This window comes from Podarcis liolepis (genome assembly GCF_965112155.1).
Source record: "Podarcis liolepis genome assembly, chromosome: Z".
NCBI lineage: Eukaryota > Metazoa > Chordata > Lepidosauria > Squamata > Lacertidae > Podarcis > Podarcis liolepis.
Window position 1 is genome coordinate 22,988,209 of NC_139570.1, and position 16,867 is coordinate 23,005,075.

General features: G+C 42.0%; 1 protein-coding gene across 4 annotated transcripts in view; it reads left to right on the forward strand.

Moving 5' to 3' along the window:
* Nucleotides 1-3,221: 3,221 nt before the first annotated feature.
* The window catches only part of FNDC3A (fibronectin type III domain containing 3A), a 59,096-nt gene continuing 45,450 nt past the window's right edge, over nt 3,222-16,867 (forward strand). For 2 of the 4 annotated variants that reach the window (XM_083484902.1, XM_083484899.1), the window contains exons 1-2: nt 3,222-5,468; nt 13,322-13,387. The gene's annotated coding sequence lies outside the window, so the exon portion shown is untranslated. The remainder of the gene's footprint in view (nt 5,469-13,321; nt 13,388-16,867) is intronic. The other 2 variants (XM_083484901.1, XM_083484900.1) reach the window with 2 other exon arrangements.

Below are 16,867 nucleotides of genomic sequence, written 5' to 3' on the forward strand. Positions count from 1 at the left end.
ACCTTGTGGTGGTGGGAAAATACATGTACAGTGGTACCTCAGGTTACATACACTTCAGGTTACAGACTCTGCTAACGCAGAAATAGTGCTTCAGGTTAAGAACTTTGCTTCAGGATGAGAACAGAAATCTGGCTCTGGCGGCACGGCAGCAGGAGGCCCCATTAGCTAAAGCGGTGCTTCAGGTTAAGAACATTTTCAGGTTAAGAACGGACCTCTGGAACGAATTAAGTACTTAACCCGAGGTACCACTGTACTTGTAAGGTGTCTTGATTTATTTTTCCACCGTGGGGGTAATATCAATTTGGGGTTCATTTAAGTTCATTTAAGCTCAGTCTGAAATGTGTATTTCCAATTGCCTGGAGTCTGGACTATTTGTGAAAATGGGGCAGTGCTGACGCCAGAAAAGACTTGGGGGGGGGGGGGGACAGAAGCCCAAGTCCCACTCAGAATATTGCCAGAAAAGAGGAAACACTTCGCCAAAAAGGAGAGCAAAAGTTGGCATAGATTTGCATGAAAATTGCTTGTATGCATGTACAGAAATAATTACTATGCTTTCAATATGAAAACAATGCACCGCAGTGGGGCAGACAATAACCAGGAATCCTCCTTGCCTGCTCAGTCTGCTATCTTGGTGCTCATTGTTAGTGGTCAGTTTCAAGGTCTCCTTTCTGAGACTTCTTTATCTTTAAGCAGGATTTTGACTGTGGTCCAATATATCTGGAGGGCACTCAGTTAAGGTTACCAGACGTCCCCGGATTTACAAATCAGTCCTCTGATAAATTCCTATTGAAGTTGAAAAGTGTCCCCGGATTCATTGAAAAAATATCTGGTAACCTTACACTAGGTGGGCAAAGGCTGACCAAGAGAATGCTTTCAAACAGAGGACTATCATCTGATAGCACTTCAAATAGAGGAATAAAGTAGGGCACATGGCTTCCTAACTCCAGTGCCATTCTTCTTCTTGGACTATATGGAGTAAGTGAAGGTACCGTCAAGGATTGACTTGACATTGCAGGAAATTGTGGAGCACTCACTCAGTCTTGGGACTGTCTGCCGCTTCTTGCATAATGACTGTTTCTTGAGTTGTAGTGCTGAAGAGTTGGCCTGTAGAGTAGAGCCATCTGTGGTCACATGGTACACTGAATTGGTCCCTGTCTACTGGATGAACTGGGTGTGGACTTGCTTGTTTGTGTGAAGCCAGGGGGCAACAAGGGAGGTCTAATGGAGTGTCATGATGTATCTTTTTGTACTGCAAATGCAGGGAACATTTGTGCCTACAGATGCTGCTGAACTGCAACTCCCATCAGCCCCAGCAAGCATGGCCAATGGCCAGAGCTGACAGGAGTTGTAGTTCCACAACATCTGGAGGGCCAGAAGTTCCCCACATCTCTCCTACTGGTACTTTATTTGCTGTAAATTGTGGGCATTGAGGCATACCTGCAACCCAATCACCCATGCAAAATATGTCCTTATGAGTTCATTTAAAAATAAATAAATCACATTTTACTTTATTACATGCACACATTAAAACTTAATATTTGTATGGTGGTTTCAAATGTTCAGAGCATTCTATGTGCATTATCTAGTTGCAGTTCTTACAACTATCTTGTAAGGTTACAGGTAGGTAGCCGTGTTGGTCTGCCATAGTTGAAACAAAATAAAAAAATTCCTTCCAGTAGCACCTTAGAGACCAACTACGTTAGTTATTGGTATGAGCTTTCGTGTGCATGCACACTTCTGAAATGTATCTGAAGAAGTGTGCGTGCACACAAAAGCTCATACCAATAACTAACGTAGTTGGTCTCTAAGGTGCTACTGGAAGGAATTTTTTAAATTTTGTTTTATCTTGTAAGGGTCTCATTCAGCTGGGGGAAATAATAAAGTATCTTAGGTCTCTGCCCTAGACGTTTATTTGTATTGCTATTAAATTTACCTTGAGTTGTTGTTTTAAAAATAAATTTTAAAAACCTATTTTTACCTGTTTTTATTGTGGGGTTGTAAATCAAATTACAGTGGTACCTCAGGTTACATACGCTTCAGGTTACATACGCTTCAGGTTACAGACTCCGCTAACTCAGAAATATTACCTCGGGTTAAGAACTTTGCTTCAGGATGAGAACAGAAATCGTGCTCCGGCGGCGTGGCAGCAGCGGGAGGCCCCATTAGCTAAAGTGGTGCTTCAGGTTAAGAACAGTTTCAGGTTAAGAACGGACCTCCGGAATGAATTAAGTACTTAACCCGAGGTACCATTGTAAAACGTATGTGAAAGGCGTCTCCTAAACAAAATAAAAGATGGGCAGTGTTCGTATTCCCCATATTGCAGATGAAGTATAGAACTGACAGTGAGAGAGTGTGGTTTGCCTAAAGTTCTCAGCAGTCGCAAATTTTTAACTGCAGAGGTTCTTATTTGTAGTTTAGACTCCTTAATCTCTATACCACACTCAGACCCATTTGTATCCAGCATCAGACTCTAAAGCTTCTTAGCTTTCCCCATTAGCTGCCTTGAGAACAAACTAGGCTTATGCTCAAGAAAGGGTTTGTAAGATGGCAGCCATGCAACACAGGTTGACCATATGCATATTTAATAAGAAACAAAGCTTTTATGCACTTTTAAAACTACAAAGCCCATGATGCAAAAATGAAACACCTTGGTTAGGATTTGTTTTTGTTTTTTTATTCAAAATTATAACAAGACATATTTGTTGTTCCATCTCATTCCTTACTACCAATGAGAATGCATTGGTCTCTCAGAATAAGCTCAAAGGTACCCTTCATGAATTCAATGATCCCCTGGCAGGTTATTACAGTCCAAGAGGGACGCGGGTGGAACTGTGGTCTAAACCACTGAGCCTCTTGGGCTTGCTGATTGAAAGATTGGCGGTTTGAATCCCTGCAACAGAGTAAGCTCCTGTTGCTCTGTCCCAGCTCTTGCGAACCTAGCAATTTGAAAGCACGCCAGTGCAAGTAGATAAATAGGTACCACTGTGGCAGGAAAGTAAACGGCGTTTCTGTGCACTCTGGCTTCTGTAACGATGTTCCATTGCACCAGAAGCGGTTTAGTCATGCTGGCCACATGATCCAGAAAGCTGTCAGTGGATAAACGCTGGCTCCCTTGGCCTGAAAGCAAAGATGAGCACCGCAACCCCACAGTTGCTTTTGACTGGACATAACCATCCAGGAGTCCTTTCCCTTTTTACCTTTACAGTCCAAGTAGCACATGTTAATTCCTTTATTTAGTTCTACTCTAAAATTGTTATAGTAAATCAAACACTCTTCTGTTTTGGAAAAATACAGGGCTGATGGCTTAATCTCATCCAAATTGTCCATCTTCTGAAATTCCCTTATATTCAAACCCAATATACCTGGGCCCTCATCCATATGGAAAGTGTTAAGACTTGTTAGTGACCAACAGGAATTGGCCTTGTGGTTGCATTAAACAGGGTCTTGCTGAATAGTTTGGGAACCTCATGAGCATTAAATAGGGAAATGAAGTTCAATGCAGAAATCAATGATAGACCATGAACAAACCAACTCAAAGTTTATCAGTGAAGATACAGAAAATGACCCTAAAGCTGAATCACAGATGGTACCAAACTCGCATGCAAATTTCCCTCATTACATTCAAGGTGACTCTGATTTGCTGGAGTAGATATGGGTTTCTTGATCCTGATTTCCATCTGTGCTGTGAGTGCCAACCAGTCCAAAGATTTTGGTCTGATATAGTGAAAGAGGCATCAGAAAGAGAATCTATGCAGATTGCCTCGCAACTTGCACTGCTTTCTCTGTTTGAGGGTGATAACATTAAACTAAAATCCAAGGAACTCATTAAAAGAATCATAGTTGGCAGAGACCCCGCAGTCCAACCCCCTGCTGTGCAAGTATCACAATTAAAGAATCTCTGAAAGCTGTCCGTCCAACCTCTGCTTAAAACTCTCCACACTAGCCCCCTAGTTACAAAATGTATGGGATTCAGCAATACTAGAGAAACTAACATGGAAATCTAGTTATTAATGAATGTGTAAAATCTGGTAAATTTCAGGCAGTCTGGTGGGATTTTATTTTATATGTTAACACAAATCTTCTGTAAAATACATTACCACCTGCTTCCTTGAATATATTGAAATTGTAGAGTCAGCTTTAAACCTGGTGCTTTATACTCACTTTGCCTCAGTAAAAGTCCTTTCCCCTCCTCCTACCTCTGAAATGCAATATGTTCAATTCTAGTATCAGTACTAGTCTGAATGTGATTTTACTTCCTTCACGTGTGGGGAGCCACAGGCCAAGAAGCTGGAGGCATCTCCATACCACCTTCTGAGTCCTTCCCAGGTAACACCTCCGATTAACTCTGCTTTGCACCCTGAATGTCTTTGCCTCTCTGCAATATGTCCTTGCGTTGGTGGGGATAGCGAGGGGAGATACTAAGCCTACTGGTGTAGCAGTGTTTCTTAGTGGTTAGAGTGTGGAACTAGGATCTGGGAGACATGGGTTTGATTCCACACTCAGCCGTTAAGATCACTGGGTGACCCTTGGCCAGTCATTTGCCTCTCTGCCTAACCCACCTCCAGAGCCCATGAGGTGAGGAGACTGCCTCAGGCGGCAGGGCCCACAGGGACGGCAGAGCCTGATGTCACCCCCCACCTCACCCTTGTTTCTGATGTAGACCTTCCCTGATCCCCTTATTCCCTAGCAAGGAGGGAGGGAGGTCCATTTTGGGGTCCAACTCGGATGCCGTAATGTCTTGGGGCTGGCCCTGCCCACCTCACAGGGTTGTTGTGGGGGTATTGAAGAAGAAAGGAGAACCACGGGAAAAGTGGCATTTAATTGCAGGAAACCATTACATGCTGCACGAGGCTAACATTTGCATTTGCTGCTCCGGCGAGTTTTACTTCTGGCCTCGTTTACCACTGGCATGCAGCCCTAAGAGAATGCTGCCCGCAGGGGGTTAAGGAAGGGGAGTGGGGGGGTGAGCGGCTCCCCACCGCTCTGACCTTGCGTACTTCACAAGCATGGGTTTACATTCCCGGTGTCTCGAGAGCAATGCACAAGGATCCGGGAAACGTAATGCGACGATAACGTGTACAAGGCAAACAAAAGATAAACAGAACCAAAACACCCGTCACGTGGGTCCGGAGAGCACGCCCTCCCTGGCCCCCCCTTCCCCCGCCCGAGGCTGCTTCTTAACCTCGGAGACGAGGGCACTCGAGACCGCAGTGTGGTTGGTGAGCCCGATCGCACCGATTCCCACTCTGGTTCGACGCGCGTGTCCCCTCTTCGGTTCCTCGGCAGCGGCAGCGGCGGCGGCGGCAGTGCGCATGTGCGGGAGTCTGCATTCCATCATGGCGCAGCCGTCTGACTGAGTCTGTTGCTGCTGCTGCTGCGACGCCCCGCAGCGCCGAGCCTGAGGAGGCGGCTGAGGCTTCCCCGGTGCCCGCCGCCCGCCTCCCTGCCAGCGGCTCCTGCCTGCGCCGGTAAGTGGCCGGGTCTTCCCCGCTCCTCTTGGACGGGGCTCCAAGGATCTGCCGGGCCGCCAGGGTGGGGCTTGCGGAGGGGTCGGGAGGGTTGGAAGTCGGGGTGCCCCTTGAGTTTGAGGGGCTGCTGGGAGGCGAGGAAGGGGTTGGTGTGGGTCGGGGGGCACACTCTCCGCTTCACACGCGAGGAAGTCCTCATCCCCTCAACCCCAGCACCACCGACACTGCCAGCGCCTCATTCCCAGCTGATCTCCCCGGCACGGATCCTTAGTCTTCCGTGACTGCCGATGTAACAGAAACAAGTAAAATATATATATGCATTCTCCCGCCCTCCTTGCTCCAAAGAGGCTGCTTTTCTCCTCGGAAGGTCATCTCCGCTTGCAGCCTCCCAAATTTTTAATCCCGTTGCAAACCTTTGCACCACACACCTTTGCATTGCACACACACACACTCCAGTCCCCGCAGGTCATCTCTTGCAATCCTTAGTCCAGCTTTCAGTTTGCAACCCACCCCGTTCTAAGAGGACCACCACTATCTTTAAAAAAGGAAAATGGTCACGCACCCATGCCCACTCCAGTCATCTTAAGTCACTTTGCCAACAACCCCCAAATCCACTTTCACCTTCCCAGGTTCTCCCAGGTGGAAGTGTGGTGGGTGGGACTGTCACCGGTGTGCGGAAACGGGGAGTTTGCTGCGAAGGGGTTTGCGGGGTGGGCGGAGAAAGAATGGATTCTGAGGAAATCGGGAGACTGAAGTTGGTGGTTGGCGATTCTGATGGTCTTTGGAGTATTGGATGTTTAAAGGGCCACACGACACAGGTGTGTTGTGACTTGGATGTAGGAGTCTTGGATAAGGATATAGGAGATTTGGGGGGGGGGGGAGAGTGGTGTGTGCGTGTGTGAATACAGTGGAGCTTTAGGTGGTGAAATTGAAGGAAGATTGGAAGTTGTGAGAATATTGGGCCTGCAAGAATTGCTGAGTGGGTTTGTGCAGAAACTGGGCTCCGGCAAACTGATTTTGATTCAGATGCTGGTATCAAAATTGATGTATTGTATGTTCAGTCGCTGGATTTGTGCATGGAGCCATATGCAGGATGCCGGGGCTGTTTGTGCTTCAGGTGTGCGGATTTGTGTTTCAAATGGCAGGTAGTTGAAAGAGGCTAGTCTTTCGAGGGGGTTTGTGCTTATGGGTGCAGTGAAGTGCCTGAGAAGTAGGTGAATGTAAAAGAGCTCATATTATTGTTCTCTTGCGGTAGTGGAGTTCAGCAGTCAGACCTAAACTTTGCACACCTGCCATGTCAACCTGAATCTCTGCTGTGTTGCAGGAAGTCCCCTTTAGTGCCCTCTTCTCTCCACCCACCCCTTCAGCATACTCCAGTGTATCCCAGTTAGAAGGCTGACCTTTCTATTGATCACTGCTCCTTTTTGGAAGGGTTCGTTCTAGCACTGCAATCAGATATTTCCTTTTGCTTTTATTACCTGCTGCAAATTATTAGTCCGGGGGCACGGAAAGGTGATGTCTTTCCTTTCTTCTCTTCTGCTTTCACTTCCCCTCCCCCTCCCCCTGGTGCTGCTGTGTCTGAATGCCACGTAGCCTTCTGGCTATTCCCCTTTGACTAGAGTGAGTGCACAGCTTTTAGATATACTGTATAGTACCTTCCTGAACTTCTCTCTTGTGTAAAAGGTAGTTACTGTAGCCAGCAGATTTGGATAGATGAGTATTTTTACCCCATGCTTGTTCCTGGCTTTTGAAGTAGCAGAGGTTCAGTAGTCAAGGCAGAAAGTGTTGTGATTATTCAATAGGTAGCTATACAGAACTGCAGTCATCAGCCCTCTTTTTCTCTGTTATTAAATTCGTAGGGCTTGTGATTCAGTTGATGGAAACCCCCAATCTTGCAGAACCCCTTTCTCAACATATGGCAAGTGGTGTGTTGTCCTGTAATCATGCCAGTTGGCTGTGGATGATGCAAAAGCTGGCAGGTGTACTTAACTCATACTGTTTGTGTGTGTTTCCTGTTTGCATGCATGTGCATTTCCAGCTTTTACTGTGTTCAAATGTAATGAAGAAATGTTTATATTTTTGCGTTTATACTATTTCTTTCATACTGCTGTATAAAACATACTTGCTTTTTATTATTGAATTTTTAAGAATGCATGCTTTGTTCAGTTTTCACACATTAATGCTGGTAAATACATATGTATGCTTAGGATGGCAAACTGTAATTTAAACTAAAAAAGTAATACCTGCCCACATATGCCATAACGCTAACTTGAAATCCAAGTGATTTTTCAATAGGCTCATGACTTGTGATTTCAAGCTGTTTAAATAATAATAAGCGTTCAAGTATAGTTGCATCTCTATGAGCCATAAAGATTTACACTGGATATGTTGTGATCGCCGAAGAACAGCATAGTATAATCTTTAATTCTGTTATATTGCCTGATTGTTCCAAGATTTATCAAGCTTGTCATTTGAAGAAACCAACTTAATTTTAATCTGGGTATGTAAATTGATAGCTTCAGTTGTGTGTTAGCCCCCCCTCCCCCCAACTAGAGTTGATTATTAAGAGGTTGGTGTAGCTACAAGCTGGGAAGTGTTGTGGCAATTATTGAGATGATGTTTGCGACTCCCTCTAATGTAAGAAAAGACCTAAAAAAATATAAATGTTATTATTTCTCACTTCTGTAAAGCTCTGAGTAACCCCTTAAGCTTTGTAACAGCACTGTGAGGCTGGTTATGCTGAAGGTTAGTAATTTGTCAAAGACCACTGATGTTGCCAGGGCAACTTACAAAAAGTTAAAATAGCAATGATATGTAATAAAGCAAAGCAAACTTAAAACAATAACATTTAAACTTTACAATATAAAAGAATAGTAAGAATCAATTAGTGGGGTCTCATTTTTCAATTCTCTCCCTCTCTCACTCCCCACCCCCATGTAGAACTCGTGGGGATGGGGAGGAAGAGAGAGAATAAGATGCCATGCAATAAGAGTTAAGTCCCTCCTTGGGTGGTACATGCTAGCAAGTCTTTGGAAGAGGTGGTTCATCTACTACTTTGTGCACACATGTACACACACACTCACTCTGAACAGGACACTTAAGATTGCATACTAAAATTGCTTTTGGAATTGCAGCACTGTGAGGGGAATAAGGGCCTCTTAACAACTCTCAGCACCTTTAACAAACAACAGCTCCCATAATTATTTGGTAGAAACCACGAGTGTTTAAAATGATATAATAATGCTTATATCAGTGTTCAAAATTAGCCAGGTGCCAGGCACATTTTGCACTTGACTTTCAATCACTTGTGACCAAGTGAAAATGCCTGGGTGCCAGGATGACGCCTGACATCCCCACCATTTGAGGATCATTGGACCTGGACTAGTTTCACACACTAATATCCCATCGTGTAAAAATTTAACAGTTATATTTTATCTGCACAATCAGAATGAATTTCTGGAACCAAACTGCTTTTTCTGTGAAGTCTGAGCAGGAGCAGTCACCATTAAGAAAGAGTTCGGGATAGGCCAGTATACATGTGCACTGTCCTTGGATCAAGTGACATTTCTTCTTTGAGGTCTCAAGGTTCTTAAGCGAGCTCAAGGTTATCATCTGAACAAGCCAGATGCTTAACTGAGAATCAATCATGGTCAGTCCATCATTTGAAAAATAAGACTTTAGAGCTGTCTTACCCCAAAATGGCAAATGGACATTCCATTTTGGTGACTGCAACCTTGGTTTAATGAGCCAGCTGGCACCTAGCTTATATATCTGAGTTCCTAACTCTGTATGGTGTAAATGTGGCTCTGGTTCCAAGCTGTATGATATTGCAGCCCAAGACTTGATTATAACCAGTATGTGTTCTGAACTTTCTTATGCATAATTGATCATTTGTTGCGAAGTGTTAGGAACCATTCTACACACACCCCAATATTGGTTTCAGGTGGCCTTTAGGAATACATTTTTAAATTTATTTAAAAGCCTGCTGTGTATCCTAATTAAAATGACATTAGCGATTTATCAAAGGAATTTCTCATTGCACATAGACTTCCCCCTGAAACCAGCTTTTTACTCTCCTCCCTTCACCTGCTTTGGAGAATGCTTCAAAAGACATGTTGTGATTAAGTTTGCCAAGGTCAAGATGGTTAGTTTTCAGCTGTTATCTCTTCTGCAAACCAGACTTTAAATGAAAAGGTTGGGATTCCTTGGTGAGGAACACACACTGAACTCTTTATTACATTCTGGAAGAGCTTATTGTGGAGGCAGCCATAATTTATTCCCTCACTCGTGTTAACACAAGCCTTTCTGTGTAAATTGATCAGTGTGGACACACCATTTCTTGGTGATTCTGCAATCTGATTGCTCGAAAAGGCTGCACCATGGGAGCTCCCAGGATCCTCAGATTTGCACAGATGTTGCACACAAATGATCTCACGCAGATCAGGGTCCTTCCACTGCATCAGCACAAACATTTACTTTGGCAAATGGATGGACAGGTCGGAAGGTTGAACTGAGAGGTGGGTAGACAGAATAGTGAGGGAGGGGTTAGGGATGCACTGCTTGGTAAGCACACTTGCTTGAGGGTGGCAGAGACTTGCAAAATGTTGTCTCCCCTTCCATTGGTGCCGCTGAAGTGACCAGAAGATCTAGAAATGTGTGGTCTTACAGGCAAACCTTTCTGTAAGTAGCCTGGATGGTCAGAATGGTAAAACAGCCCTTCTTGAACAAACAAAGGGTGCATCTTCTTTCCATGAATCCTTTGGCACTCACCCCTAATTCTCATGTTTCCTTGTACAAGGGCCTACAGCAAAAACAAATTATTTCCTTGTGAACTGCTGCTTCCACTCCCAACCCACTGCACACACTTTATCCCTTATGTTGAATTTTAAGCTCCTTGGCGAGGGACCTGTCATTTTGTACTCTGAAATGCACTATGCATACTGGATAAATTAGTCACAATAGTATATTCTAACATCCTGTGGGAATGGGAAGCCCAGAGCAGGGCATGAACACAACAATATTCCCTGTACTTTTCCTGCCCCTGCCCCTTCAGCTGATATTTGAGGAAATGCTACCTCTGATCCCCAGGTTCCATTTAGCTATCATGTCTGAAAGCTGCAGCCAATTGCAAATAAAAATGTCCTGGCTTTCTGAATTGGGTCCTGCCATACTAGTTTCCTTGGTATTTGAAAACCCCATCCTTAATCTTTTCCCAAGCTGTATTGGACTCTAATTGATGTACTTTGAAGTTGATGCTGGTAAAGAAGATCTATTTTGGCAGCCATATGCTGAATGTTGCAATGTGAATGGGTTGAACTCTGAAGTTCAATGCCAGATCAAATATTTATTTTATTTTATTGAAAGAATCATTCAGTCTAGTTAACAGTGTAACCTTACTGAATGTTCCCATTGCCAATCAAACTTTCCATTCTTTGTAAGCTCAGTTAATCTCTGGTCCCATTTCAGTGTAAAGAACAGCTGTGTACATGTGACTTACTTACTATATGTTTAAATATTTCACTCCACATTTTTCAATGAATTTCTCATTATTTTGAAAATAAATTACAATCAAGCCTCAAATAAAACACCACTGTTTGCCTACAGTCTAGAAATCTGATGCTTATTCCTAAGAATTTGGGAGTCTAGTTATTCCATTAGCAGTTTAGAAATAGCTAGTAGAAACTTGAGAGTCATAGTTCTTATATTCATTTGACATAGTATTTTGTATTTCTGGGTGAAAATGCGTAGGGCAGTTCTATCTATTTATATATATTTGGCAGTATTCAAAAGTATATATGATAAAATGTATAGTAATGTTTGTTCTCTTTGAAATAATTGCTTGAGAAATCTGAAATAGATGGGCATGGATGAGCATAAGGATGACTAGTCAAATCTCTCCCCCCCCCCGTATGATCCCTTTAAAGCAATGTTTCCCAACTTCTGATGGCACATTAATTTGGGGGGGGGGTTAACATTAGAGGCTAACTGTTCTGCCCCTAAAAAGATACATATTCCCTTTATTGACTGAGTACTAGTTAGATTAATAGGGTTAGCTACAAGAACAGTGGTCAAGTATCCACCTTGCAACTGAAGGAAAGTCACATTAATATTGCCTCCCAGTTTCTATCACCCACCCCACTTTCCACAGGTGGGCTGGCTTCAGGTTTGGGATCCTGCTGTTTGCCAGTAATGATGTGTCTGTCAGCTACAGTGTGGGCTTTGTCATCTGATGCTGGTATATCTTCTGCTGAATCCTTCTGTCCTCTGGATTGCGTTAGTACTATATTAACAGAGAAGTGGTGCCAGTTCTGTATAAGTCCTCCCCATTCAAGTTACAGACACTGGTTGTATCTCAAATTATGGTGTTGATTTTTCAGTGCATATTTAATTAAGCATTTCTTGTGACACACATTTTGGGAATTACTGCTTTAATTTGTTCCATAATTTAACTTTGGAATTGGTGAACTCACCAGCTTACTTCGATTCAGCACCTACTTGATTGGATGGCTTCTGTGGAAGATTTGATTGGCTCCTTCTCTATATAATGCCTACCAGCTACCACAACTTAATTTTCTTTCTTTTTTAAATTTAGTTTTGTTTTAAAATGAACTTGCTGGCATTTAGCTAGGTTGTGTTGACTTTTTTTGCCAGTGCTCTGTTGACTCATTTCACATTTAGTGCCTGTTCTGTTCCAATTACAGATTTTGCATGACTGCTTTAATATAATGTTATAATTCACTTTGGGTGCTTTGTTGAGTTTGAAACGAAGGTCAATTCACTTTTATTTACTATTGCTTTTTAAAAAATAAAATAAAAGCCCCATTAAAATCCATTTCTCTTTTGCCTAAATAATGTGAACTATATTTTAAAATGAAATTATAATTAAACACAGTTTCATCACACTCCCATGGATGCTACAGCTGTTAAAATGCTGAATGTTGATTTCTGGAAGGGTAGCTGTCTTAGTTCACTGCAATAAAGCACAAAGAGGACTAAAGACTAGCAAATGTCCTAAGAAACATATTATCTAAGTGGGGTCTTCGAACCATTTTGCGCAGTATTTTACTTTAGTACACACTGCATGGATGTGGGTGTGTTAGATGTAGAAAAAGTATTGTTCTTATAAATGATCTCATTCAAATGTAACACGCATTTGGCTTTAATGTACTTTTTCTCCGATAAGCAAAGTTCATTTGCCTTAGAAGTTGGGATGGGGGAGTCTAGCTTACAGCTGGCAGGCCAGTGTTTGTAAATGAGCCTTTGCTTTGGTAATGAGAATTGCAGCTTAGGAAGAGTGTTTTATTTGATAACTTGAGTTTTTATCAACACTTCTCTTTGGCACTTGGTTATACGCAGAGATAATGTTGGTTGGCACTCCCCACACAGCCCCAGATGACAAAATGAAACAAGGAAAAGGGAGAGTATTTAGAAGTCCTGGATGCCAGAGTCATTTTAATAGCTCAGGATTTTCTCCAGTTTTCTATTTAAGAAAAGTACCCCCCTAAATACATTGCTTTGTATATACAAAACAATATTTTTAACATAATGCCCATTATTTTTCCTCTTTCCCTTTCCTCCATTTCTTCCCCACCTTATATTCTGAGCTTGAAAGTTTAAGAGTAGGGAAAATAGGTTGCTTTCCCTTCCTACATCTTTGGCTTTTGCAGTTGGATGCACAAATGCCTGCCTGTCTAGTTCTGATCCATTCTACCTGGTACATTGGGGAAACGATACTTTGTGGGGAAAGGAAGATAGAGGTGTCCTGGGGCATCTGGTTGGCCACTGTGAGAACAGGTTGCTGGAAAAGATGGGCCATTTTCTTATGTTATTTTGTTCTTCTGTCACAACTGTAGGCAAGGATCATTCAGCACCAAAGCACCAAACAGTGAAGCTCTACTCCACCCAGGCAAAGGGAGCAGGTAAGCAGCCATGGAACAACCACCCAGGAATCATTCTCACAGAAGACTTAGAGAGTTCATCTTTCTTCTTTCCCCTCCCCTCAAATGGTATGACCCAATATTGGGTTATTGTTCATTTAGATCAGGATTCAGTTGGCTGTCCCTTGCAGCAAACCAACCACATTTCACCAGAGTTTGGCTGTATATTGGATGCTGCATGCTCTTGAGCCTTTCTGCTTGGAAACTCCCAATCCAATTGATTGAGATGGAGTGTTGGTATTGCCCTATAACTAGATTTTCATTTTTTAAAAATTTCATTTTAAAGCTACAGTTTTACTGAGAATAATAATCTAAGTATGTAGCAGTGGCGGCTGCTATATTTGAGCAGCTAGACCAAAATCATAACATCAGTGTCAATTATAAGCAGAAAAGGTATTTAAAGTCAAGTGAGTTTTCCTTGGACTGTATGTGGACATTACAAGCTGGGAAAATTAATAACCCGGTCTTATTATTTTAAACTTTGGTAGTGTCTGTGTTCAGCATGTAGGGTTCCCCTAAGCCTCAGGCCCCTTGCTCTCTGAAGAATTCACAGAGGATTATCTGGGGGAGGATTTGTTAGGCACTACAGGATGTGGCCATGAGTCACTAACAGTTCTGGCACAGAAGTTGTAAAATGAAGAGAAAGAGAGACAAGTTGCTGCTGTGAGGGTCTCCATAAGTACAGTACTCTATATATAAATAGGGTGAAGAAGTGTCCCATACTCTTAAGCTTAAATCAGTTCTGCTAAAGTATGGATCTCCTGCTGAGTCAGATAATTTTTGAAAGATAAGCATGAGACTTTTTGATGCATTAAAATGCCCTTTAAAATTGAATCCAGATATTTAAAAAAATGAGGCAGAGTACATATATTCTTTCACTCTTGGGAAAAGTGAGATGAACAAATCTTCCATATTGGATTATCATCCTGACCATCACTTCCCTGAACTAAGGGATTTGTATATTACTTGTAAAATTGAAGTACCATTTTTCAGGAAGTCAAAATTATTCATCAAATAATTTTGTGCTGGACTATGTAAATTGGTGCATTTTGTTTTGAATAATAATATTTTTGCTAGGGAATAATGAGCTATTGGTTGTAGTTAACTCATTTCTACTTAGAGTAGAACTATTATTATTATTATTATTATTATTATTATTATTATTATTATTAAAATTTGTATACCACCCTATAACTGCAGGTCTCAGGGCAGTTCACAGGATAAAATATAAAACCACAAAATACATAATAAAAACAAAAACAACCCAATAACCCCCCAACATATTGAAATAAATGGATCCAAGTTAGACATGTCCAAAAATTTCAGTGGGTCTGCTCTGAATAGAAATATAATTGAATGCAGTGCTATATCTTTCACTGTCAGATCATTAGTGTACCTGCCCTAGTATTGCCAATTGACTGGCAGCAGCTCTTCAAGATCTTGAGGTAGCTTGCTCTCTTCCCTCCTCTTGCATTATTAAAAGCCTACCCAATGATTTGTGAGAATATTTCAGGGGTGGGGAACTTTTGGCCCTCCAAGTGTTGCTGAAATACAACTCCCATCATCCCCAGCAAAGATAGTCAGTGGCTAGTGATGATGGGATTTGTAGTTTAGCAATATATGGAGAGCTGAAGGTTCCCCACACCTGGAATATTGGGTCATGGTACTATGAGATGATACCCACAATGCTAGAGCCATTGTAGAAGTCCTGTCCTGAATGGTTCTTGATTTTTTGCTTTCAAATGAAACTAGCTGTTTATTTGTTTTACTGTTACTACTTAGAGTTACAACTGTAGCCAAGCAATATCATGGGGTGTGGCTGACATGGTGCATCTCCCATTCTAGTAAACCTATTAAGCTTCCCGCAAAGCAAATGGTCCACTTTTTCTCTCCCCCTTCAATGTGATTGTGGGGTATATGAAAGAGAACTCTTGGTGGGATCTGGATAAATGACAGCCAGTCTTATTCACCCATGGCTCCATTACACTCCGTTCCTCTTAGCTTATGGGGCGTAGAGGAAACGAAGTCCAGGATTCTCAACTGCAAAGTGGACCCATCCTAGATGATTGCATTGGAAAGTTAAGTTTGCTTGCGGCAAGTTTAAGCCTATACAGATCTTCATAATAATGTGGTAAATGAATCTCCTAATGCTAATACGGAGCTAATAATTTTGCATCAGACACTTCTGCAGACTTCTGTCTTTGTAAATGACTACACACACACACACACACACACACACACACATATATATATATATATATATATATATATATATATATATATATATATGCTTTCGTAGATTTTCACGGGTACAGGAATGCAGGTTTTGGTGTCTTCGGGTGTCTTCCCGTGTAAGAGTTGGGGTGTCTAGGCGACGTTTCGACGAGGTCTCACTCGTCATCTTCAGGCTGGTGCTTTCGGCTTCTTGTTACTGGAACAGAGCTCTGTTATATATATATAATATATGGAGTGATAGCATAGTTCATAAGGAAATCTACAAGGAAGTCTCTTATACTTCAGAGTGTTTCAGGAATTGTATGTTTTGTTTTGTTTCTTCAAAAAACCCTGCAGTGGTTTATCCCTGCCACAGCCAAAGCTGTTTCACATATTAATTATGTGGCTATTTTCCATCTGTGAACACAGAAAATGTTTGACTATGTGTACTTGTTGAGCAATACCTAAGAAACATGTCCAGTGTCTCAACATAACCTGTGGTACTTATCTGGATGGAAGCCAAATATTATACGCAAAAGAGGGTTGCATATAATCCCCCTTGGGAAACATTTAACATTATTTCTAAAGATTTAATAAAAACATATATTTAGTTTATGAACAGATTGCTATTATGGAGAGGTGATGGTCCATGCCACCCCCTCCTTCCCGAAATTAAGTTATAACAGGTTTTCTGTTTTTTTCCAACCTCCCTTGAATTTTGCAATATGGAAACCAATTTGTCTGAAATGTTCGTGTGTGGTCCTTCTGTAGTGGAGAGAAGCCCTTTCAAAAGTAATCTAACAAGGTGTTACAGATGTGTTTAACTGGGGGAAATAGCAAAGGAGAGGCGGTCTAGAAGTTTCAGGTTTGTAGAGGGCTTTGTCTTCAGTCATGGGGACTTATTTCTATGACTGCTTTCATATTATAGGTTATTCAAAAATGCCTGCCTGTGGGGATTTTTGTCTTTGCATTTGCAGGGCCAAACAAACATGAGTTGTACTGAATTGTATGTTTCTCAAAGTTCAGTATTGGGGTAAATGAGTCAGAAGCCCAAAAGAAACTACTAAGGTTTTTTTCTTGCAGGTATGATCCAACTCTAGGCATCTTACTTCACATGCAAACCTTTCTTAAAGTTTGGTACCTTTTTAACAGTGTGTTTTTTAATTAAAGATTATGCTGGACTTGGTCGTAGCTGTAAATGCAGTACTAGCTGGATCTTTCAGCAACCTGAAAACACATTCTTAAAAG